The sequence below is a fragment of the Acomys minous genome (assembly GCF_964271855.1).
Source record: "Acomys minous genome assembly, chromosome: 1".
NCBI lineage: Eukaryota > Metazoa > Chordata > Mammalia > Rodentia > Muridae > Acomys > Acomys minous.
Window position 1 is genome coordinate 98011342 of NC_140483.1, and position 27464 is coordinate 98038805.

At 39.4% G+C, this 27464-nt stretch overlaps 1 protein-coding gene and 1 pseudogene across 2 annotated transcripts in view; one reads left to right on the top strand and one right to left on the bottom strand.

Annotated features, from left to right (window-relative positions):
* Positions 1-27464, bottom strand: part of STMN2 (stathmin 2) — a 110297-nt gene that overhangs the window by 56240 nt on the left and 26593 nt on the right. The window lies entirely within an intron of this gene.
* LOC311596746 (large ribosomal subunit protein eL34-like) lies at positions 22747-23097 on the top strand (annotated as a pseudogene). Its single transcript has one exon. The product of its transcript is annotated as a large ribosomal subunit protein eL34-like (transcript).

Consider the following 27464-nt stretch of genomic DNA (forward strand, 5'->3'; position numbering starts at 1 on the left):
GTCCCTGGTCTGGTCCGCTGCCTGGGGCCAGGTTGATGTCTGTGGGCAGTGCAGAACTGGCTATGGCACTCAGGAGATCAGCAAGTGAGCTGGCCCCACCTCTTGATGTGGCAGTGCTGGAGCGCTTGTCCCAAGGTCATGAGAGCTGGAGATCTGGCCCTGCACCTCATCAGCTGCAGCCCTCAAGAGAGTGGGCCCCGCACCTTTCCTGGTCAGCTCTGGAGAGATGGCCTTGATGGTGTAAGTATTGGAGATCTGGCTGGCTGACCAGCTCAGACCTAGATCTAGGCCTAATCCCACCCAGGCCTACATCTAGAGCTTTGAGTTGGCCCAACCCAACACCTACCCCATCTATGAACTGCTGGAGCATGTGAGGGGGCTGGTCCTGCAGAACCAAAGCAGCAGCATCTCCATGACACAGGACAACAGCAAGGTATCTGAGAGGAATCCCAGTGAGCATCCAGTATTGATAGTGTAGCAGAAACCAGAGGCCTAGAACCAGACCAATGGACTCATTGCCATTAAATATTTGAAAGTAAATATGTTTGGGCAAAATGATGTGATACACCATGACGTGCCACTGCTTCTACAACTCAGTTTTGTTAATTTCAATTTTTTGTTTTCTTTTGTGGAAGGGGTTGCAAAGGCAAAGGGTGGATATGGAGGGGTGAGGAAGATGAGTGGGATGGGGGTGCATGATGGGAAATTCACAAATAATCAAAAAGGCAAAAAAAAAAAAAAAAGTCACCAAAGTTTCTTTGCTTTCATCAATTTTCTTTCTTATCTTTACAGCATCCTTTAAAAGAAAACCTCAGGAGTGGGCCAAGGTCCTCTACATAGATGTAGGCAATGGCAGCTCAGGCTTCATGTGGGTCCACTAGTAAGGGGAGTGGGAGCTGACTCTGACATGGACTCTATTGCCTGCTTTTTGATCAATTCCTCCTAACAGGACTGCCTTGCCAGGCCACAGGGGAAGAAGACCTGCTCAGTCCTGGTGCAACTTGTTGGGGTGGGGTGGGTGCATAGGGCGGCTCCCATTTTCCAAGGAATAGGGGAGTGGGGATGAGGGAGGTGGGTGGGACAGGGAGGAGGGTGGGGGCTACAACCTGGATATAAAGTGAATAAATAAGTAAATTTTAAAAAATCTCAGACACCATTTAAGTTAATTCCTAATTTATATCCTTAAAATACCCACATTTCTGATACAAAGTATAATTCATTGATAACATTTAACACCCAGTCCACAATCACCTTTCTGTGATTATCCCAACAATGCTATTCTGTAGAGGCCTTGTTTGGTATAGGATCAAAATACCACCCAGTGTACTTCTCGAATCATGCTATTCTGTAACACAGACCCCTTATTTTTTTAGATTTCTGTCAGTTGTGTACTACAGCAAGTAGGTTTCTTGAAACTTTTTATACTTTGGATGTGTCTGTTTGCACATCTAATTTGTCGCCATTTAATTTGTTCTGATGCTTTTTGTAAGTGGAAGCCAACCATTGAGGTTTTAGATTCAAGATCATTTTATTAAAGAATGACTCAGGTGTATTGGACTTAATTAAAATACAGCTGACATTTAGTCACATGCGCCAAAAGTCGGCCGTGCTAAAGGAATCAAGGAAAGGGATTATAACGCAAAACTCACTGCAGACATAGGAACACTGAGGTGTGTTTTTGTGCATGGGCAAGCTGGTGAGTGCAAACTGATCAGGGGCAGTGCTTTCTATGAACTCCCTGCATTTACCAGGGAGTTGACTGCAAAAGAGTGTCACTGGAAGCAACACAAAGTAATGGTTTATTCCAAAATGTGGCTACTGTTGAATTTCCTGTTAGATCTCTGCTGAATACTTTCTCTCTTTCTGCATTGTGATGATTTTGGTCCTCTTTGGGTCAGAGTCTGCATGTGGAGCCATGAAGTCTTAATATCTTTGCTGCGGCACAGTGATGAACTGAAGTCTCCACACATCTCCAATTTATCTGCTGAAGCCCGATGATGACAGAGTTAGCAAGTGATGTTTTAGAGAGTGAATAGGTCACGACAGTGGATCCTTGTAAATGGCACAGGTGCCCCAGAAAAGAGACCCTAGTGATTGCTCTTGCTCTTTTATGTGTGATGACACAGCTAGAAATCTGCACCTTGGTCTCTAACCTCTTAGCTTTCAGAACTCTTGGAAACAAATTCTGAATGTTGATAAGCAGTCGATTTATGGTATGTTTGTAACGTCAGCACAATGAGACCACACCGCAATGTGGTCAGCATGGCATCATGTCAGTGTACTAATTTTCAGCATCTTCGTTATTCAGTAGAAAAATTAGCACGTTAAGAAATATCTGGGCTGGCTCTGGAGGTGTCAGCCTATAATCTCAGCTACTTTGGAGGCTTGCGGGAAAATTTCCAAGCTCAAGAGCTGCCTAATATAGAAAGCCAATTGAAGACCAGACTGGATAACTTAGTGAAAATGTTTTCAATATAAAAAATAAAATGAATGGGGCAGTGGTGGTGGTATACACGTTTAGTTCCAGCACTGAGAAGGCAGAGGCAGGCAGATCTCTGTGAGTTAGAGGCCAGCCTGGTCTACAAAGTGAGCCCAGGACAACCAAGGCTACACAGAGAAACCCTATCTTGAAAAGCCAAAAAGAAAAAAAAAAGTAAAGCCAGCACTAGGGATATAATTCAATGGTAGAGTTCTCAGCTAGTATGAGGCCTAAATTCAGTCCCCAGCATGACACACACATGCACGTAGGCATGCAAACAGGGAGGCATGTGGGTGCATATGTACCTTGGATTTCCAGTTTGTATCTAGTTTTCAACTGACCTAGAACTAACTAGGAGAATAAAGATCAGTCCGGCTAAACTTGAGTAAGTGTCTTACTTTTCCCTTTCTAATTAACTCTTCAGCTTTCTTAAAAGTTTTTTTTTTTAAATACAGGTGTTATTGTATTGACTTAATAGATGGTTGGTCTGCAAATAGTCTGAGACAATTTTTTTTTATTAAGTAAGACTATCTTAAGCAATGCATTTATGTGATTGGGTTTCTGAACCTTGGCCTGTTTATTTGTCTTTGGTCATAGTCTGTTATAAATTGTGCACAATGTATTTCAGTGTGAAGAAGAATTTCTCGTAGATATATGGTGTTTTGAATCCTTTCTGATGAAGCCCCGTACAGTCTTCCTCCAGATACACAAAGCAGAAAGTTTGCTTTCAATCTGCGCAAAGGCAGAGTGCTCTTGACCAAGCATAGGTCACACTTTGATGACAGCAGCCTGGGAAGATCATGCAATTTTGCAGGGAAAGTGATGCCTTGAGTGGGGGGGGCGGGGAGTGTGTTGAGAGAACATAAAGATGACCATCAGTTGGTGTCGGTTGCTAACTGCATGTGTTTTGTTCTAATTCCAAAGAACCAGCAGCTAGGTTGGATTCAGCAAATCAGAGCATCGTTCCCAATTGATTGATTGATGGGAAAATAGTGACCACAATTTGGAGTATTAATCATCCTTCTCTTCCTGTACCCCTACATTCCATGCTGAATTTGAGGCTCCTAATCATTAAATAATATTAGTAATTCTGGGTGAGGCTAGTACATGAGTTAGATAGGCTGACGTCAATACTTTTTAGAAGTTTAGAAGTTGGCTGCTATAGCAGTTGCCTGTTTATTCCTGTCAACCGCCTGCTTCTGTAAGTCTTTAGGTGAGTTCAGGACTAGATCTACGGAGCTGATACATGTTCACCCATTAAGGGTCTTAATGTGCTTGCATTGAGAAGGGTAAGCCCAAAGCTTGTGTTTGCTGGAGTGTGAGAGCTAATGATACTAGTGATTAGAAACACTTGACTTTTTTTTTTTCAATCTAGTTCTAAGCCTGGGTCCCAGTGGTGTCTCTTTGCATATAACCACTTGATGAGTATCATATAGAGGTGTTTTCATGGACAATCTCCGTAGGAAATGCGACGATAAGTGTTTGGTATGGTTTTGATCTGATCACAGGCTTTAAAACCAATCAAATAGATGAGAAGATGAAAGACAATACTGGCTAGTGAAGGAGTGAGAAGTTTTGAGGAGTTTATAATGTATTTTGCATCATCAGTAATGTCAAGGTAAGGAATATTAAATCTTTTTGTAAATAAGACCATGCTGATTTTAAGTAACAATGTATAACACTTAAACTCATTGATTGATTTTCTGTCTTTCAATAAAATAATATTTCTTGAAAATTTCTTGTTTGTATAATACAGTGACTCGCATATATTATAAGGTTAAAAAAATAAACTAAAGTAATCTCATTGTTCAGAGCCAGACTTCTTACTGTGGGATAATAGAGAATATATGTGGAGTTGGAAAAACTAGAAAAGAATTCTTTCATGTCAATAGAGCTAGAGTTACATGAATCCATGGTATACGTGCTTTATACATTTCTTTTATTAAGACTTATTTTTGATCTTTGAGAATTATGTATATGCATGTGTGTTTGTGAAGGGCTATATTCATGTGATTACTGTTGCCTGAAGACAGAGAAGGTGTCAGAGCTCTTGGAGCTGGAGTTACAGGTGGCTGTGAGCCACCTGACACGGATGCTGGAAACTTAACTCTGGTCCTCTGAAAGAGCATTGTGCACCCTTAACTGCTGAGTTATCTTTTCATCCATGAAAGCCTGTATTTCCTAAGAAATATGGAAACTTAGTCTACTTCCTAAGTGAACCTAAGAGCAATTATACCATGCTCTACTGAATACAGAGAGCACTCGTTATGTTTTGAAATAACCAGATATTGTCCTACTGTATAAAGAACTTGGATAAAATAAATACTTGAAGAGGAGAGAAGATACTGTCAAATGAAGGTAATATTGCCTAACTGCATAGAAAAAAGTATTCCTGCAGCTGCACTGGGGTTTTCTTTCTTTTTTTAAAAATTATATTTCATTTGTATAATACTTGTATTACTTAATTATCCTAAACAGCATGCAATATCACTTTCAAGGTATTGGAAGGAAACCTTGTATTATAATGGAGTTGTATGGGTACAATACCTAATATTAGAGTAGAAATACACACACACACACACACACACACACACACACACACACATATATGTAATTTTGTTCTGTATTTAATCTTAAATTTGAATTCTATACCAATGTATCAAAATTAAACTTATTTTGCATAAATATACAACATTCTATACCAATGAATTAAAAATAACCTTATTTGTGAGTAACAAGGCCTTTAGTTGAGGAGTAGATTCAGTAATCTGCTTTTTCTCCTATCATCCCTATATATTTCTATATCTCCTTTCTTTCCTTTCAACTCTTATCTTCATATCTATGAAAGAAAGATAAAGGAAAAGAGAGACATACCTTAGTTCAACCTCATTTTCTATCTGAATAAGACCAATAATAACTTATAACCAACTCCCAATGAAAATAAGCATCCATACCCAAAGAGAGCAAACAAAAACCTACCCAATCCCCACTAGGGGAAATGGGGCATCATTCTCTTAAGGTTTCTTCTAGATAATTTGGGGACAATAATACCTTTGTAGGGGCCCAACTAAAATTGGGGAAAATGGATGAAAAAACCAGGAATAGCATTTGTGGTTTAGTTAGTTGGGAAATTCCAGGCTTAATAGGAGTCCTGTGTGGGACAGTCTGAAATGTTGGACCAATTGAGATTGGAAGCTTTCTTCGCAGCTGTCCTGTTCTGATGAGTAACAGCAACTGAAGCACTTGGTGCTGGAATATGAAGGATGCAGGATGTCAGTGTCCAGATCGCTGAGAGAAATGAATCCTCTCAGGTCTGATCTGGAGTCAGGCATTGGGAGTTTTTATTTGGCAACCCATGGCTTCTTGTGGGGTTGTGAATCTTGTATTGTCTTTGTTGTTCCTTCATATTTGTGCTAATTATAGAAAAGGCAATGTTTATTTACTTGTTAAGGACTCTACAGAATGTTTCCCAGAGAAAATTGTGCATATATGACATACACATATAATGTGTTACATATTGTTAATTCTTTATATCCTTGGTGCTGGGGTTTGAACTTATGGCTGTGTACATGTACCCCAAGTGTTTTACTACTGAGATACATCCTTTTCTCTGACACTCTGTCCTCAGGCAAGTGGAATCAAAGGAATATAGCCCTTCACAAACACAGGCATACACATAATTCTCAAAGAACAAATTTTTGAGATATTTGGACCAATCTGCCTTTGCCACGTTGAGTGTTTTGTGTAGTGCTGGACGTTTATTTGGGTATCCCTGAATGAGTAAATAATTTGGGAATATCTAAATTTATCCTTAAACAATAGGTAATGATGGTATGCTTTCTCTTTCTTAAAAGGACAGATATATTTGATAAAGTTCTTGTGGTTACAAGGACTCAGAAAGGAAACTTTTATATAACACCAGAAGTAACAAAATCAACGAGTTGTGTTAGTTAAGCTTCTCTAGGTAAATAGAATGAATGCTTACCAATACGCACATGTGTAAGGTTGATTTATTTACTTATCTTAAGGAGTTGACTTGTGTAGTTATATAGGCTGAGCAGATGCTCAAATCAGCAGTCCAGAGGCCCAAGAACCAAAACAGCTGTTGGTTTAAGGTCTAGTCTAAGCTTAAAGGTACAAGGCTGAGACTGAAGCTGGAAGACCTTGGGCAGAAACAGAGCGTCTTTTCATCATGTTTAGGCCTTTAGGTGATTAGATGATGCCCAGGGATACTGGGGAAGATGCCCCACTCTCCATAGTCTATGGCTTCAAGTGATAATCTCACCCAGGAATTCATAAACACACTCAGAAATCAGGCTTGCTGTGGTAGTTTGAATGAGAATGCCCCATAGGCTCTTACATTTGAATGCTTGGTCCTCTGTTGGTGGAACAGTTTGGGAAGGATTAGGAGGTGTGGCCTTGTTGGAGGAGGTGTGTCACTTAAGGGTGAGCGTTGAGGTTTCATTTGCCCATGCCACTCCTAGTTAGTGCTCTCTGTCTTGTGCTTGTGGGTCAGATGTAAGCTTCCAGTGACTGCTCCAGTGTTATGCCTGCCCACTGCCGTACTCCCCTCTATGATAGTCATGGACCCACCCTCTGAACTGTAAGCGAGCTCCAACTAAATGCTTTCTTTAGTACGTTGTCTTGGTCATGCCGTCTCTTCTCAGCAATAGAAAAGTAAACAAGACACTTGCTAAATATCAGGCTATGTCAAGTTGACACATATATCTAAGCATTAGAAAGGAGTTTGTGTAACACAGTCTATGAACAGGTTGAATTTTTTTTTTCTCTGCCTCAGCAATGTGAGCTTTAGTTTCTAACAAAGATTTCTTTTGTACATTGAGCTCAGGCAAATAATTTCTTTCTTCTTCAAGATTGATCATAGTATTTTAGAAATTTAGAAAACCTCCTTGCTTGTATGCCTTGTCTGTAGATCTGTGTATGGATGCTGAATTTCCCTTCTGTATAGAAGGATCTAGTGTCTGGTTATCATTACTTCTAAAAATTATTTCCAGTTGTTTTGTCTAAATTGTATCATTCCCTGCACTCCCACCCCAAGACTCCTATACTTGGAACCTGGCTGTTTTTGAGTAAAATAACAGCTGTTCCTTCCTATCATGGGTCCCAGTTATCAAAAGTCACCCTCGCTCCAGAGATCCACACAGTGTGGTCAGAGGTCCTGTTTTATGATGGAGCACAGATCATTAGTATGCTCTGAAAAGCTTGCTTCATTTTTTTCTCTTTAAGAGATATTGAACTGCATTGTATAGCCTCTCACATGTTGAGGTTCCATGTGTGTGCCATCATGTCTGGTGTTTCTGTTGCTTTTCTTTCTTTTATTTTTTTAACCACATATAGGGAAAATTCACAGCTGTATGAAATAATGGCTATGTTAATTTGTTTTATCTTAGTAACTATTTTACTATATAACTATCTTATAACATCATGCCATATATCTTAATTTATTTTAAAAGAGTTTTATTCTTATTTTATGGCCTATTCTGAAGTCCGGGAAGCCATTATCAAAAGGATTTTTATAGGAAACTTGTCATTATATCAGCATAGAGGCATATGTTCTGGTACTTAGATCTAAGCTTTTTAAAAAATTGCTTTTGAACAGACAATAAATTTAAAATGAAAGTAATAGCAAGTTCATACAGATATTAGCAACCACGACCTTTTCAGAAGCAAAGGTTGTTCAGTAGAAATGCTATGCTGTACGAAATTTTGCTGGTGAGTCCTTGGCTTTTCTCCAAACCTGGACTATGCAAGGAGCCTGCAGATGTAGATCTCTTTGACATGCTGAGTCCATTGCCAGGATACAAGCTCAGAGGGTGGCTGTGCTACAAGAGCATTTTAAACTTTTGAGGCACTTACTGTTTTCCCATAGTTGCCCCACCATTAATACCACACTTAGATACTCTTCTAACACTCGGTCCCTTTGTCTTTTGGAAATAACCCTATGGATAAGTTTTTCGTGGCACCTCATAGTGTGTTGGATTTTCCTGATGACTAATGATGAGTAGCAACTCTCCCCACCTGATGGTCATTGTATGAGGTTTCCCCCCTTGATCTTTGTATTCCGTTTCATTGGTCTGTATGAATGATTTTTCTGCCACTACCAAGCTATTTGCTTTCTATAGCAATGATAGTTAATTGTGTGTGACAGTTTGGCTGAATTAAGGGGCATCTAGACAGCTGAACTGATCTCATTTTGCAGGGGTGTTCTTAGGGGTAGACTGAGATGCAAGTTGAGGGCTGAGTGGGGGGAAGACCTTCTTTCTGAGTGGTTGCACCATGCACTTGCTGGAGGTTCAGAGAGTAGAGGCACCATTTTAGGTTTGGTTCCTGTTACTATGATAAAGCACCCTGACCAGAGGCACTTAAGGGAGAAAGGGTTTATCTGTCTCACAGTTCTAGGCTACAGCCTTCATTGCAGGGAAGTCAAGGCAGTAGGAACTTGAAGCAGCTGGTCATATCTGGTTCATAGTCAAGAGCAGAGAGCAATGCATTAATGCGCATGTGCTAATGCTCAGCATACTTCTCCACTCTTATTCACATCAGGTTCCTCTTCCAGAGAGATGGTCTTCCCACTTCAATGGAAGTGGTTAAACGTTATTTTATTTTTATCTCTCTCTCTCTCTCTCTCTCTCTCTCTCTCTCTCTCTCTCTCTCTGTCTCTGTCTCTCTGTCTCTGTCTCTCTGTCTCTCTGTCTCTCTGTCTCTCTCTCTCTCTCTCTCTCTCTCTCTCTCTCTCTGTGTGTGTGTGTGTGTGTGCGTGCATGTGCATGTGTGAAGGCAAATGCCCACAGTAGATAGAAGAGGGCATCAGACTTCCTGAAGTTGGAGTTAAGAGGTGATTTCGAACTGCCTGATGTGGGTGCTGACAACAGAATTTAGGTCCTCTGCAAGAGCAGTGCTTGCAGTCTTAACCAGTGAGACACCTCTACAGCCCAAATTAAAAAGGAATTCCCAAAATGGATTGAACTAGAAATTATCATAATAAGTGAGTTCACCCAGAAGCAAAAAGAGTCAAATGATATATACTCACTTATATCTGGACACTAGCCCAAGGGGCATGTCCCATGAAAGTTTTAACTTACCAGGAAAGTGGGTCAGAGGGGAAGACATCCTATTGGGATTTTAAGTGAGAGAAGCAGGGGAGAATGGGGAAATAGAAGGATCCAGAGGGTCCTAGAAACCTACAAGAAGAACATTATGACGCGTGGATCTGTGTCCAGGGGTCCTGCTCAAACTATGGCACCAGCCAAGGACAATATAGGCAGTAAACTGTGAACTACCCAGATCTAGCCGATGGACAGGACATTCTCCACCGTTGAGTGGAGAGCGGGGTCTGACTTTCATGAGAACCCTGGTGCTCCATTTTTGACCATGTCCCCTTCATGGGGAGACCTGGTGGCACTCAGAGGAAGGATAGCAGGTTACCAAGAAGAGACTTGATACCCTATGAGCATATACAGGGGGAGGAAATCCCCCTCAGTCACAGTCATAGGGGAGGGGAGTAGGGGGAAAGTGGGAGGGAGGGAGGAATGGGAGGATACAAGGGATGGGCTAACAATTGAGATGTAATATGAATAAATCAATAAAATATAAAAAAACAAAATGAAGACAATCACCCACAGGCTAACTTAATCTACACCTTTACTCATTGAGGCTTTAGGTGATTCTGGATTGCGTCAAGGTGACAACTGAAACTAACCATCAGAGCTGGGACAATTGTTTCTTTTATTCCTAGACACCAGAACTCCAGACTCTTCCAACTTCAGACTTTGGGGCTTGCACAGTAGACTGCTAGACTCTCAGTTTTTACTTATAGACTGGTAGTTATGTTGTGCACTTCTGTTTCTATAGACTCTAAGCTGGGACAACCATTTTCTTGGCCTTCTTGTTTTTTCCAGCTTTAAACAGTCTACTGTGTGACTTCTCAGATTTGCATAATCACAATAATTATTACTTTTTTTGAGACAATGTCTCTCTATGTAGTGATAACTGTTCTGGGACTCTCTGTGTAGTCTATGCTGGCCTTTAACGCACTGAGATCTGCCTGCTTCTGCCTCCCAAATGCTGGGATTAAAGGCATGTGACCTGATGCCTGGTCTTTACATTAATTAATTTAAAAAACAAGTAATCAACTATTATCTTACTTTTCTATTATATATGTATTATTTATCTATCATCCATCTGCCTTCTGTTTGCTAACATGTATGTATGTATGTACGTATGTATGTACGTATGTATGTATGTATGTATGTATGTATGATCTATCTATCTGTGTATCTATTACCTATCTATCTATCTATCTATCTATCTATCTATCTATCTATCTATCTATCTATCTATCATCTCTCTATCATTTATCTATTATCATCTATCTACCTATAAAGTGGAAGTTTCTGGTTTCTTTGAAGATTCAATTGTTTAATGTAGAATGTGTTTTTTATTTTAGTCTCAAGTATAGCATGTGGGAGTGTTTTTCTGCTGCTGAAGACAACCTCGTGAACTTTGTTAGAGGAAAACAGACATGTGAGAGGGTGTGTGATGTTTTGCTGGAAGCTGTCTTGTGAGAGTGAGGGTGATGTCTTGCTGGAAGTTGTCTTGTGCAAGGGGCATGCATGCTTTTTGTTAGCTATAAAACCCATCTTGTATGGACTTTGAGAGGAGACAATAGAAACCCACAGATAGAGAGACAATGATTTTGAACCATTACACCTTGCAATGGTTTACATTGCTTTTTTGGTCTTCATTTTTTGATACTTTATTTCACAGAGAGAAATGTTCCAGAAGACTTTTTGTGGTATTCCTGCTGAGTCTGGCCACTTCTGCTGACTTGTACAGATTTGATGGAGTTTTGGTGTTTCTGCTGGATCATGCTACTATTGTTGATTCATGTTGCTGTTGGTGTTTTCTATTTGGCTGGACTGCTGGTATCCTGACAATGCAGAGTGGACTCACCCTAATAGGAATCATCTAAGAAGGTCCATATCCCCTACCTATACTAATCTTTGTTCTCTCCTTGCTCTGGTTGGTGCGTTGGAAGGGAGGTAGAAGCATTTAAGAAGAACCCTAAATAAAGTAGGTTTTTGAAAAATCTAAGCCTACTCTCTGTTTTTCATATTTATCTGTCTGTCTGTCTGTCTGTCTGTCTATCTATCTACCTACCACCTAATCTATCTATATTCCTCTATCTATCTACCTATCGTCCATCTTCCTCTATCTATCTACTCTCTCTCTCTCTCTCTCTCATCTATCTATCTATCTATCTATCATCAATGTATCACTATATTCTATTTGTTAACCTATTCTTTCTATCTATCTATCTATCTATCTGTCTGTCTGTCTGTCTATCTATCTATATCTATCTATCTGTCATCTGTCTATCAATCATCATCTTCACTTGGTTTTTTTCTCTTGGCAATCATGATTAATACAGTAGCTTTGTAGGTAGCAACAGATGTACCCTGGTATCTGTAGAGTATTTTCCACAGATACCAAAATATGAGGTTGCATAAGCTCATTATGTAAGGTAATGCATTATTTAGATATAACCTACAGACAGTAATATATATATTATATATATTAGCCCATATATAATATATATAGCATATATATATATATATATATATATATATATATATATATATGGGCTAATAAACTGTGGGCCATGATTCTATATGCGATCACATAACTGAATGTGAGGTTTGTGAAAAATATGGCAATGGTGAAGTCTTTATGAGTGTGCAATAGCCCAAAATTATTTCAAAATCAAACATGTAATGAATCCAAGTATTTTGTAGGTTAGTTTTATGCCAGCTTGACATGAGCTAGAGTAATTTAGAAAGAGGAAAATCTCAATTGAGAAAATGCCTCCTCTTGGAAACTTGATACCCTATGAGCATATACAGGGGGAGGTAATCCCCCTCAGGAACAGCCATAGGGGAGGGGAATAAGGGGAAAACGGGAGGGAGGGAAGAATGGGAGGATACAAGGGATGGGATAACCATTGAGATGTAACAAGAATAAATTAATAAAGTAAAAAAAAAAAAAAAAAAAGAGAAAATGCCTCCATTACAGTGGGTTTTGGATAATCCTGTTGCCCGTTTTCTTTTCTTTTCTTTGTTTCTTCTTTCTTTTTGGCTTTTTTTTCATGACAGGGTTTCTATATGTAGCCTTGGCTGCCCTTTACTTGCCTAGTAGACCAGGCTGGCCTTGAACTCACAGAGCTCTGCTTGCCTTTGCCTCCCTGAGTGCTGGGATTACAAGTGTGCACCGCTGTTCCCAGCTACGGTGCACTTTCTTAATTAGTGATTGATATGAGAGGGCAGCTCACTGTGGGTGGTGTCACACCTGGGTAGGTGGCCCTAGTGTATATAGGAAAGCAGGCTGAGAAAGCCTGGATGAACAAGATCTTCCATGGCTTTTGCTTCAGTTCCTGCCTTGAGTTTCTGCTCTTACTTTCCACAGAGATCAAATGTGACCTGGATGTTGTCACATGCTTTTTCAGCATTTAAGGAGATGATCACGTGTTTTTTCTTTCAGTTTGTTTATATGGTGGGTTACAGTGATGAATTTCCATACATTGAACCATTCCTGCATGTCTGGGATGAAGCCTACTTGCTCACAGTGGATGATATTTTTGATGTGTTCTTAGTTTTGTGAGTATTTTATTATTTTTAAATCAATGTCGATAAGGGAAATTCATCTGAAATTATTTTTCTTTGTTGGGTCTTTGTGTGTTTTAGGTATCATGGTGACCATAGCCTCATAAAAATGAGTTTGGTAAAATTCCTTCTGTTTCTATTTTGTGGAGTAGTATGAAGAGTATTGGTATTAGCTTTTATTTGAATGTCTGATAGAATTCTGTGCTGAAAAAATAAGGCCCTGGACTTTCTTTTTGGTTGGGAGACTTTTGATGACTGCTTTTTATTTTTTTAGGAAATATAGGACCATTTAATTTGTTTACCTGATCTTGATTCAATTTTGGGAAGTGGAGCCTATCAAGAAAAGTTTCCATTTTTTTTTTTTAGATTTTCAAATTTTGTGGCATATAGTCTTTTGAAGTATGACCTAATGATTCTTTTAATTTCCTCCATGTCTGTTATTGTATCTCCCTTTTCATCTTTTATTTTTGTTGATTTGAATACTCTCCCTCTGCTTTTTAGTTAGTTTGGTTAAGGGGTTGTCTATCTTGTCCATTTTTTTCAGAGAACCGGCCTTCGGTTTTGTTGATTCTTTGAGTTTTTCTTTGTTTCTAATTTATTGATTTTAGCCTTGAGTTTTATGATTTCTTGTCGTCTACTCCTCTTTGGTGTGTTGGATTCTTTTTGTTCTAGAGTGTTCAGGTGTGCTGTTAAGTTGCTAGTATGGTATCTCTCCAATATCTTTATGAAGGTACTTAGTGCGACGAACTTTTCTATTAGAACTGCTTTCACTATATCCCATAAGTTTGGGTATGCTCTTCCTTCATTTTCATTGAATTCAAGGAAGTCTTTAATTTCATCCCTGACCCAGACGTCATTGATTAGGGAGTTGTTCGGTTTCCATGAGTTTGTATGCTTTCTGTTGTTTCTGTTGTTGTTGAGTTCCAGCTTTAATCCATGATGGTCTGATAAAATGCAAGGTGTTATTTTGGTCTTCTTGTGTCTGTTGAGATTTTCTATGTGACTGAATATATGGTCAGTTTTGGAGAAGGTTCCTTGAGGTGCTGGGAAGAAGGTGTATTCTTCTGTGTTTGTGTGAAATGTTCTGTAGTTATCAGTTAGGTCCATTTGATTCATGATGTCTAGTAGTTTCATTATTTTGATGATCTGTCTATTGGTAAGAGTGGGGTGTTGAAGTCTCCCACTATTAATGTGTGGCATTCAATGTGTGATTTAAGTTTTAGTAATGCTTCCTATATGAATGTGGGTGTTCCTGATTTTTGGACACAGATGTTCAGGATTGAGACACAATATTGGTGTATTTTTCCTTTGATGAGTATGAAGTGTCCTTTCCTGTAGCTTTTGACTAGTTTTGGTTGAAAGCCTGTTTTATTAGACACTAGAATGGCTACTCCAGCTTGCTTCTTGGGTCTGTTTGCTTGGAATACCTTTCTCTAGCCCTTCACCCTGAGGTAATGTCTCTCTTTGTTGATCAGGTGTGTTTCTTGTATGCAGCAGAATGATGGGTCCTGTTTTCACATTGGCCACATTGGTGAGGAACAGAGAAAGAGAGAGAGAGAGAGAGAGAGAGAGAGAGAGAGAGAGAGAGAGAGAGAGAGAGAGAAAGAGAGAGAGAGAGAGAGATCCAAGCCCAAAGCTGTTCACATGCCCCACAGGCCTCCTCTGCTGAGTTCTGTCAGGATGGCAGTTAATGTGGGTTGTGGGTTTTGGTCCATGCCCACCTCACCTCTGTTGGTTTGATGTTTCCCAGATGGGCCAGGCAGGTGGGAGCAGGTGGAGAGTGATTCAAGTCCAAAGCTACCTGGCTCCCTCTTGGGCCTCCTCTTGTGTTATTTTTTTTTCATTTTTTAAATTAATTTATTCATATTACATCTCAGTTGTTAGCCCATCCCATGTATCCTCCCATTCCTCCCTTCCTCCCACTTCCTCCCTACTCCCCTCCCCTCCCCTAAGTCTGAGTCTGAGGGGGACCTCCTCCCCCTGAATATGCTCATACGGTATTTTATTTTTAATATCATTAAAAGTGCAATTGTTTTCCTTGCTGATATTATTTACTAGTATAGAATACTACTGATTTGCATGTCTTCTCTCATGCGTGAGATATGTATTTAAGTTTATATATATATATATATATATATATATATATATATATCATTTAATTTTCTATTGCTGTGAAGAGACACCATGATCATGCCAACTTATAAAATAAAGTATTTAATTGAGGCTGGCTTACAGTTCAGAGGATGGTTCCATGATCATCATGGTGGGGAGCATAGCAGCAGACAGGCTTGGTGCTGAACAGTAGTTGAGAGCTTACATCTGATCCACGGGTACTTGACAGAGAGAGACCTAACTTGAATGACATGGTCTTTTGAATCTTCAAAGGTTGCCCCCCCAGTGACACATCTCTTTCTAGAAAGTCACACCTTTTAATGTCTCCTAAACAGTTCATTAACTGCAGACCAAACATTCAAATATAGGAGTCTATGGGGGACATCCTCATTCAAATAACATACAATATATACACACAGACATACAGACACAAACACACATAGACAGACACAAACACACATATATAAATAGATGTGTGCACACATACATACAGACACACACATGCACACACATGCACACACACTGACATACACACACACACACATACACACACATGCACATAGACAGACAGACAGACACACACTCAACTTGACTTGATATGAGACCAACTAAGAGACATACTACTTGTGGGTCTGGGTGGGTATCTCTAAGATAAACTGTGGGGAAGAATTTCCCCTAGAGTGGGCTAAACTTTCTGGTGTGGTCCAGATATGAAGAGGGAAAGACAGAGATGCTTTTTTCCTACTTGCCACTGTCCTTGATTGAAAATGAATTTACTTTTCTGCTGCTATTGCTGTCACTCTTTGTGACATGAAAAGTCAGCCTCATCATCTTCCAGTATGGACTGAAGTGGCTTTCTAGGAATCCTCCAAAATTTAGCACCAGATTGGAACTGGCAAGGTAACCAATCTTATTGACTGAGCTCCACTGGGTCCCCAGCCTCTTTGGTGAATAGATTGGCATTGTAGGACTACTAATTCTACACTGTTCAATCCAATCTACTAAGTCCCCCTTGGAATACATATTCATTCTGTTGGATTATTTTCCTTTAGAGAATCATGATTAATAAGCTTATAAAAGACAAATTTCATATAGTCTGTCAGATATACAGAATGCACACACACACACATACATAGATACATACATTGATACATGACATGAAAGCAGAGGAAGAGGAAGACTCTTTGGGGAAAGAGAGGAATTCGTGTCTGTGGAGAGGTGGGCCAAGAGCAGGGGATAGAGACTGAATATGGTCAATGTTATTTATGTAACAAATGCCACTATTTTGTATACTTACGAACAATAATGCCAGTGATTTTTGTATACATGTTGGCTCCCTATAACTACTGAATTCATGCAATAGTTTTAAGTGTTTCACTGGAGACTTTAAGGTCTTGAATAAAGAAAATCACGACATCTGTGAAATAATAGGAGAACTTGACTTTTTCCTTTCCTTTTTGGATACATGTTATTTCTTTTTCTCGTTTAGTTGCTCTGTCTATGATGAACTGTACTATGTAGAACTGAAGTCATGATGAGGGTCATGTTCATTTCAATTCTGATCTCAAATGAAAATCTGAAAGCTTCTCACCATTGACGTGTATTAGCTGTGGGCTTGCCATACGTGGTCTTTGTTGTGTTGAGGACAATTCCTCTATATATAATTGCCAGGAGTTTCAATTATGAAGGAATGTTGAATTTCATCAAGTGCTTTTTTATGTATTATTTGAAAGGTTCATATGATTTGCCATTTGTTTGGTAGCTACTTTGTTTTGTTTTGTTTTTGTTTGTCAGATTGACACAAGCTCGAGTCAATTGGGAAGCAAAAACCTCCACTGAGAAAATGACAACACCAGGGACAGTTTCTTGATTAATGATCGAGGTGGGTGGCCCTTGGTCATTGGAGTGGTGCCACCCTGGGCAGATAGCCATGGGTGGTATGAGAAAACAGACCAAGTAAGCCATGAGAAGCAAGCCAATAAGCTACACTCTTCCATGGCTTTGGCTTTAGTACCTGCCTCCCGGTTCCTGCCCTTACTTCCTTCAACCTGAGAGTTGTAAGCTGAAATAAACCTGTGCCTCCCCAAGATACTTTTGGATGGGTCCTCCAACCCCCATACAGCAATAGAAACCTTAAGACATTAATTGGTACTAGGAGTAGAGTATTGCCATGTCAGAGTTGACCATGCTTTTGGGAGAACTGTGGAAGGACTTTGGTACTTTTGGGCTAGAAAAGTCATTCAGTCTTCAGAACTTAATAAGCATATGGGTCCTTATAAGATAATGCTGGAGCTGAGAAATTGTGATGATTAAGAAGAGAACAGTGCCAGACTGCTTTCCAAAGTGGTTGTGCAAGTTTACACTCCCACCACCAATGGAGAGGGGTGTTCTCCCTTTTCCATATCCTCACCAGCATGCGCTGTCACTTGATCTTAGCCATTCTGATGGGTATAAGGTAGAAACTCAGAGTCTTTTTGATGTGCATTTCCCTGATGACTAAAGATGTTGAACCTTTTCTTAAGTGTTTCTTGTCCATTTGACTTTGCCCCAGTCTATTAATCCTGGAGTAAGAAATTATGTATTTTGTTTTTGATTTTGTGGGAACCCACAATTATAAGACTTTGCATGTTTTAGAGAAACTTTGAAATTTGGGGGAGACTTTGTATATTTTAGAGATGCTTTCATCTTCGAAAGAGACTTTGAATGTTTAAAGAGATTGACCTTTCAAAGAGTTTAAAAAATTTAAGAACGGTGTGACTCTAAAAAGTTGGAATGTTTATTTTGTGATATTAATGTTAATATATCATCATGGAGACAAATGCAAAAAAGGTTGTAGTTAAAGTAGTGATGTGCTTGTGTGTCAAGTTGCCAAAGGGTCAATTATGCTGCATAGTTTTATGTTAATGGCATGAACTAGAGTAATTTGGCAGAGGTAATCTCAAATGAGCAAATGTCCCTATCAGAGCAGCCTGTGGGGCATTTTCTTGATTAATAATTGATGGCGTGGGCCCAGCTCACTTCAGGCAGTGACATCCCTGGGCATTTGGTCTTGAGTGGAATTAGGAATCAGTTTTACCAAGCTGTGAGGAACAATCCAGTTAGCAGCACTCTTCCACGGCTTCTGAATCAGTTCTGCCTCTAAATTCCTACCTAACATGGAGCCCCAGCCTTCCTTTCTTTCCTCCTGTTCTTTTACTTCTCCTTCCCTTCCTTTTTTAAAATTCATTTTGATTATTTGATACAGACTCTTTCTACATAGGTCAGGTGGGCCTTGAATACCAGGCAAGTGGCATTATCTTGACACCATATGAGCCATGTGTGGCCATGCATACCTGTAATCTCAGCATAGAAGACCCTGAGAGAAGATGCTCAGTAAGACCACAGCTGGCCTGGGTTACCTAATGAGTTTGAGGCCAGCCTGGCTACACTGTGAAAGGATTTTTTTTTTCTTAAAATAAAGCCAAGACAATGTCTAAATGTGCGTTGACAGTGTTGTAAATCTGATTACATCGTGATGATGTTAGAGAACAAAAATTCTTCCCAAATTGGGCAAAAATACATATTGGTAGTTTGTCAAATTGCATGACTATCACAGGTATTTTTGACAGAGCATTTTTATTATATTCACTTTTGTTCATGGCCTCTTTTTCTTTAGACGTTGCTACATATCTTCCTAATATAAAAACAACACATTCAGCCCGTACAATGTTACTTGTGTGTCCATGTTTTCAAGGCTGACCACTGAGGACTGGATAGCCAATTAGCATACTCTTTCCCGGGGAGCTGGGGAGGACTCCTTCTGCTCTTGGTGCTCCTTCATATCTGTTCCCTGTGTGCAGATGCAGCTTCCTCTCTTTAACATTAACATATCAATTAACGTCTTCCTTGTTCAGGGAACCTTCATGGGTGCAGTTTCTCTGACATTTTTAGGAGACGTGATCTCACAGTAAATTTTTTCTTCTTTTATCTTTTAGATCTTTGATGCTAGTGTGAAAAACATAATGTTTTCTAACCCTATTTGACAGCATCCATGTTTTTCTCACTGATTTACAATGCTACCTTCATTACACAAAATGATGCACTTTGAAGGTCCTGATATGAGAGGTAGATAAGACTTTAATATTTGACAGAAACAACATGCCTTTATTTTTAAATAACACCATCTTAAACTCACTCTCAAATTTAGCTACAGACATTTCATGCTGGGTCTTACTGAAAAGCAAACACAGTGGATTAAAAACAGAAGTACAATTTCCAAGGCAATGTCATGCCTAATACTTCCAAGATGCTTTTGGCGTAGAGCTCTGCTTAGGAGCTCGTACTTGAAAGAGAGATTTACAAACAGTAGTTCATTTTGATATAGTTTCAACATAAAGGCTGCTACCAATCTATGCTCAGGACCTGGAAAGATATATTTGTTGGTGTTCATTCTTCAAAAAATGTAAATAAACAAAGAATGTGAAGGAGTATAATTCTATGTATTATATTGTCTTTGATTATTAAGTTATTTGCTCTAATTTTTTAAATAGACCTAAATGGCAGGAAGTCAGTGCTGACAAGAAGAAAAAACAATGTTCAGACATCAAGAAGGGAGAAATGACGTGCAGGGGAGAGCATGGTGCTTGTGGAGCCTTTGGGCTCTTGGGGAGGAGCTAAGGGTTTCATGTTTCATATTTCATCCAGGGCACATTTTGGCATCCTAGAGACTTCCAACTCTTCCTGTGTTTAGTATCTGAAAGTCTAACCATTTGATGGAGGGTCTTCCTTTTTGAGAACTGGCATCTCCAGCGCAGGGAATGTCCGAGGGGCTTGGAATGGTTTTTAACCAAGTGGCAGATGCACCTGCTTTGTGCCCGAGGCTGTAATATTAATGGACTTTCCAAGACTTATTTTCCAGGGTTCAGAGTCCCTTGATGTCGAAGAAGAGTAGCTCCAGCCTCCACCAGCAGGCTAATTAGACTGCAATTTTTCTCGTTTCTTGCTTGGAATTTGAGCGATTGGAAGAACTTTCCCTCATTTGTCAGATGCTGAGGAAACTAACTGGAAAATGAATTCCTGGGACAAAGACATATGAGCCTGTTTTTTCACTGCAGCAGCTTTTCAGGAAGTGCCTGGGGTGAATGTATTTCTCCTTTGGAACAAGCTGCAGTCCCAGACTGGCACTGTATGTTGGAACGCTACCCTGGGGAGCAAGGGGATAGAAGGCACTGTTAAAGAGACGCCTTGACTAATAGCCTTTGTGAATAATAGCCTGCCATTTCTCAATCAATGTCATTCACAACTCCTGCAAGGAAATTATTTGTGGGGAGTGGTTATCTGACAATTCATCTATCATTTGGATATGCAATTGCCCCCCTGGATTTGGTCAGAGGGATTTAGGGTTTTAATTAAAAACAGGTACAAATTGAGGTGTGTCTTTGGAGTTGGCTGAAATGATCACATGCACTCACAAGCCTAGGTTGTATTTTCATTTATAGGACCACTATACTTACTTTCTTAAAGCTATGTAAAAAGAAATATTTGGGCACACATCATGGGGCATGATATAAGTAAGTGTCAGAGATACAAAGAAACAAAAAATTGAATACCCAATAAGCAAGCTTTGCCTCTTCTCACTCTTGAGTGGACTGCTGTCTGGAGAAGACCTGGAAGCTTGGTTTTCCTTCAGGATATCTGTGTAAATTAATTCTTTTAGATAGTTGGCTAACAGAATCAGTAAGTCCAACCATTTATATTAGTAATTTTACTTAGTGTGTGCTAGTGGTGTAATATACACTTTTGCTTTGTTTAACTGTCACTTGGACCTTATGAGATGGTCCCACAGTCTCCACTTTGCAGCTATGAAATTTTAGGCCTAAGGGGCTAATTGCTTGTATAAATTTCCAAAACCATTAACATTTGGACCCAGGCTGATGCGATTCCATAACACAGTAGCTCAGTGGTGGGCTATTCTTTACTTATGTAAAACTCCTGTGTTTAGACTTGAAACTGTATTTTAGATAGCAAATATATTTAAAATTTGGTGTGGTATCTTGGATAATAATGAGAAATTTATGAGCAGCAGTTTGAGGTCTGCACATTTGGTATATAGCACATGGTAACTAAGGAGGTATGGTTTTGCTATGTATCTATGAGTGAATGGATGGACTAAACCAGTGGTTCTCAACCTTCCTAATGCTACGACCCTTTAATACAGTTCTTCATGTTGTGGTGACTCCAATCATATAAATATTTTCATTGCTACTTCATAACTGTAATTTTCTACTGTTATGAATTTTAATGTAAATATTTATATTTTCTTATAGTCTTAGGCTACTCCCAAGAAGAAAAATCATTCAACTCCCTAAAGGTGTTGAGACTCAAGAACCATTGGACTAAACTTTTGATAAAGAAGTTAGTATTTACATACTAGATACATAAACTTAGGGATTTCTGAGCTAACTGATGGGAGTTTCATTCTGCAAGTTGCTTTTCAGAAATTTATTATATAATTTTCCATGAAAACAATGTTTACATCATGTTTTATGTGTTAGGGACAGCCCATAGAAATCCATTATTTTGAATTGTTAAAAACTGATACTAGAGGCTGAAGAGATGGCTCAGCAATTAAGAGCACTGGCTGCTGGGAGTCCCAGCATCTGTCCCAATGGGTGGAGTATCACAGAGTACATCTATGTTAGGTTAATATACTCTATCTGGGTGGAGTGCTGAAAATGGTATGGAAGAGTGGGGGAATGGAAGGACCCAGAAGATTCAGGAGCCCCACAGAGAAACCATCAATGCCAGTGGATCTAGACCCAGGGAGAGTCTGCACCAACCAAGGACAATGCATGGAGTAAACCTAGGCCCCTGCTCAGATCTAGCCAATGGACAGCTCATTCTCAGTTATTGTAGAGGGAGCAGGGATTGCCTCTGACACGAACTCTGTTGCCTGCTATTTGATCACTTCCCCTTGGCAGGGAGACTCTGAGAGCACACAGGCCAGGGATGCAGGCTAGCCAGATGAGACCTGATAGGCTGTGACCATATGGTAGGGGAGGAGGCCCCCTTCTGCCAGAGGTCTAGGGAATTGGAATAGGACAGAAGAGGGAGGGAGAGTGGGAACACGAAGATACAACCGAGGGGATAACAATTGGGATGTAAGACGAAGAAATTGTAGTAAATAATTTAAAAAAGAGTACTTAAAAAAAAAAAAGAGCACCATCTGCTCTTTCAGAATCAGCCTTTGATACCCTACCCTTATATGGAAAACAAAAGTTCTAACTCCAGTGCCAAGGTAGATGATACCCCCCTCTTCTGGTCTCTGCAGGAACTGCATGCACATGGATTATAAATACATGCAGACAAAACACCTGTACACATAAAACCAAAATAAAAAATTTAAATGTTCTTTAAAAAGGTACAGATACTACATTTTATCTGAGACACAAATCCAGAAAGAGCCTCTTCTATGGGCAGTGCATATATGCACTAAGAATGGTCCAGCATTTGACCTAACAACTTAGGCCCTCCTACAATACATCCTCTAAGCAAACTAGGTGTCTCGAACCCCTGGCAATGGGATTGTTTACCTGTACACCAAGAAGATTGGGAAAGCACCTAAATCTGCATGCGGTGTGTGTCCAGGCAGACTGTGAGGGAGACATGCTGTGAAGCCTAAAATCATTATGAGGCTGCCTAAGACAAAGGAGCACGCCAGCAGGGCCTATATGGCTCCATTGTGCCAAGTGTATCCATAACAAAGTCAAGCGAGCTTTCCTTATTGAGGAGCAAAAAATTGTTGTGAAGGTGTTGAAGGCACAAACACAGAGTCAGAAAGTGAAATAAATATGCAGATTGTTTAAGTAATAAAAGCCAAGCAATGGTCAAAAAAAAAATCTAGAAAAAATCCCTTATTTTACGTCTGTTTATGGTCAAGAATATTTTATAGAACAAATACATTAATAAATAGGTGAAAAAACCATGAAGAATAATATCAAGCATTGAAAAGATTAAATAAAAAAAAAAGAAAGAAAGAAAGAAAAAAGAAAAAAAAAAGAAAAGATTAAATCATTATTTAAATGATTTCTTTTGCACGTGCATTCAGACTCTAGGCTTTGGATCCATGTCCTGCCCCAGAGCACACTAGGTCATTTCTCCCAGGTTGGAGTTGGGCATCTGTCAGGCCTGGGATCACTGTTAAGGTGCAGGACTGAGAAGGGGCTCCTCATGAGGAGGACTTTGGATAGGAGCAGGCATGGGTGGTAGGGATGAAAAAAAGGTTAACGTGAAAGGAACACAGGGCAAAGTAGAGGGAAATGGTTTCCATGTTGTGTCATGTCTATATCAGATAGAAAGAAATCCTTCACCCTGGCTAAGTTGGCCATAACATCGCACAATTACATGTAGATAAGGATTCACGTGCATGCACACATGTTAAGTGGGCCTAACAATTATGTGTAAATCAACATACATGTGCATGTACACAGTGCAATGGGAAGAAGACTGTAGGCTTTCGTCTTCTAAAATCCTATTTTATTTGGGGTTCCTTAATGCCTCTATTTACCTTCCAACCCACCTACCCTAGACAGGAGAGGAAAAGGTTAATAGGGACAGAAGAAGTAGAACTTTTTAGATTTAGTCCCTTGGGAAGATTCCATTTTTTGTTATCAGGATTATAGCAGACTCCGTTAACCAGCAAACCCTGAAATTCAGCAAAAGCATCTGCAATTACAGTTGCTGGGACCTAGGAGTATTCTCTGGAGTGTTTCTCTCAAGGAGTGTATCAAAGAGATGGACAGCCAAGTGACGTGAAGTGATGCAAAACCTGAAAAGCTAAGCCTATGTTTTGGGTCTCAAATTTATCTCCTCTCAGAGTCCGTACCAGGATCGTTGTCAACTGGCAGAGACCATGTCCCCCACATGAGGCAATTCCTCTTCTAGTAGACAAACATCACATGCTCTCTCACAAGTCTGTTTCTAGTGGACAAACATCACACTCCCTCACATAAGTCTGTTTCATAGCCCACACTTGGGATAAAAAAAAAACATGTTTATATCCACTACAGAAGATTGATTTTTATTGCACAAATGGAGATGATCATACTAAGTGAGTTACGCCAGACCCACAAAGACAAATATCACATATTTTCTCTCACTTGTGGTTCCTAGACTTTCTGTCGATACATAAAACTGTGCGTGTGTATATGACATCGAAGTACAAATGAAACTGTCTAGGGATGTAGGGGACAAACAAGAAGGCAAAGTAGAAAAGGGAAATATGCTTAATGTAAAATAGATACTTGTATGAAAGTTAAAATATCAAGATAAAAAGGAGCAGCATCTGGAGATATGGCTTTTCGCTTGAGAGCACTGGCTGCTCGTGCAGTGGCCAGCTCAGTTTCCATCCCCCACATGGTGGCTCATGATCATCTGTAACTCCAGTCTCAGGAGCTCTGACTCCCTCTCCTGGCCTCCTGTGGGTGTCAAGCATGCATGTGGTATACATACATATATACAGGCAGGCAAGACACCCACACTTGTAAAATGAAAATTAAGTAAATGCTAGATCAAAAAGAACAAGGCACAAAGAACAAAGAAAATAGTTAATAACTACATAATGGACCATTAAGTGCAGCTAAGAAACAAAATAGTTCTGAAAAAATTTGAATGTCTCCTTCCATAAAGCAAAGTTTAAAAAAATTATTTGTTTTTACATGTATGAGTGTTTTTTCTTGCTTGTATGTCTGTGCACCGCATGGGCTTTGCTCAGGGAGGCAAGGGGAAGGCATCATATCCCATGGGGCTGAAGTTACAGACAACAATTGTGAGGTGCCGCCTGAATGCTGAGAACCAAACCTGAGTCCTCTGGAAAAGCAGCAAGTGCCCTTAATTGCTGAGCCATCTCTCCAGCCCAGGCTGCTGTTTTTTAACATGTGAAGCATCTTTTCACAAATTAACAGTTCTTAAGGGAGATGCTATGTGCAGGTGAATCTGGGAGAAGGTAGGAGTAGGGAAGTGAATGATCAAAACACATTACATGCAAGTATGAAAATCTCAAAGAATGAATACTATATTATTCTCAGTAAGGAAATATTGACAGTAAAGAGAACTCTTTAATCTTTTCCATCCACCAAGGCACAGCTTTATTTAGACTGTAGAGCTATTTACAGAAAAATGGGCAGGTAGCCTTCCAAGAAGAGCTCACGTCTAAGTTTCTAGGTGCAGACGTGTCCCTGGGGGCGGGGAACATAGTCATTCTTACAGCATGGGAACATGGGGTCTGCTGAAGTAAGTGAGCGAATGGATTTTCTTAGTATTCTCTTTCCTTTGGAATATGTTTCTGTTTTAATCAGTGATCATTTCACTGCCAGCTAGCAACTTTCAAATTGTTTAAGTGAAAGCAGCAGGGGTTTTTTCCTTTGTTTTTTTTTTTTTTTTTTTTAATAAAAGTGAAGCCAGTCCATCACAGAGGGCTGTGGTGAGAAGTGGAGAGTCACTTTGTCCACTGTGATTTTGTTCTGTGTCCCTGTTTCTGGGCTGACATGGTGCCCCTGAGCATTCTTCATCTCCCCTTAGTCTTTGTCCTTATCTCCTTTTATCCTCTGTGTTTTTTCCCCTCAACAGTTTGACTTACTTATGCTCATGGTAGAAAATGGCCTTTCTAGATTCCATGCTAACAGAGCAGAGACAATGTAGCATTTCCTAATAAATTCCTAGGAGAGAAAATCCTGGCCTCTCCTACGAATGACAGCTGCAAAAGTTCATTGCTGAAGGGGACTAATGGGACGTTTTCATAAAATAAAAATGGCAACAAGCACATATGCAGCATCACTATGATCTGCATGCTGTTTTGTGAGTCAGCTCACAGTCAGGAGGCAGTGTAGGCACGTCCCAAAAGGTGTGCAAAGCAGTTTGGCATTGTCAGGAACTGAATGGCCATCTTTGAGTTCTGTTAGATATATGTTTTGTTATTGTTTTATTTTTTTAATGTTTTTTCTCTTCTTTCTTATTAAATATTTTTTATTTTTTACATACACATTTATATTATTAATATATACAATAAACTACTTAGAGCAAGAAGAACCATGACACAGTCAGGAATCACATAAATGTTACATTCTTAATGTTTTGGTTATTTATATTTGACAACATTGAAGAAAACATCTTTCCTATCTTGGTGCATCTAAAATTCTGAATGTAAATTAATATCTATCATATCTTGTAGTTATTAACTTAAAACATCTATCTAGACCTAAAAATATCTTAACCCATAACAATTAAGCTTAAGTGTAAAAGTAAACTATCTGGTCTTCAACAACATCAGACACTTGAGAAGGAATAAAATTGATTATCTGAATATACTGGGAGTGCAGATTAGTAGCTTCCCAAATGAGAAAATGACAGAGACAGTTTGCTACCTGAATAGTCACCCTCTATAGTCACTCTCTGTAACATTGGAGCACCATCTTCAGCCTTCTGGTCCAATATATCTGAAAGACATAGTTGTCAGGCAGGAACTATTGAGGACTTGCTTACCCTGTTTTGGTAGAGTTTGGCTGTTGACTCTGTTTGCATCCAAGCTTGCCCTTTTTAAGGAAGAATTCTGTCTGTGGTAGAAATGAGAACATTTTCCCCAGTTGCTTGTTTGCCACATTTGAAGCCATCTCCAAAAAGAGGTTCTTTGATGCTCATCATCCTCTTTGAGGTAGGCTGGGTGTTGCCGGGAGTTAACTTGTCTCATTTGTCAGTGAATCTTTTAAATAATAAAAACATTTTAAAATGCCATATTCTTTGTTTCTGTGGTTTCTGAAGACCGTATCTATAGGTATCTATCTGTTACATTTAAGATGTTTATTCTTGTGATAAAAATAAACTAGTAATTGATATGACCATGATTTGGTCAACCAGCAATGAACTTGTATAACTTATTTATCCTAAGCAGCCTGCAATAGCACTTTCAAAGTATTGGAAGTAAACATTGTACTATAATTGAGTCATACCTCATATTAGAGTAGAAATATATATAATGTGTGAAGAATAATCCTACATTTGAATTCTATACTACTGTATCTAAAATTAAACTTATTTTGCATCTAAATACAAATTCTATTCCAGTGAATTAAGAATAACCTTGTGAGTGATAATTAAGGCATTAAATTGAGAAGTAGATTCACTAATCTGCCCTTTGTTCAATCTTCCCTATATATTTTTAT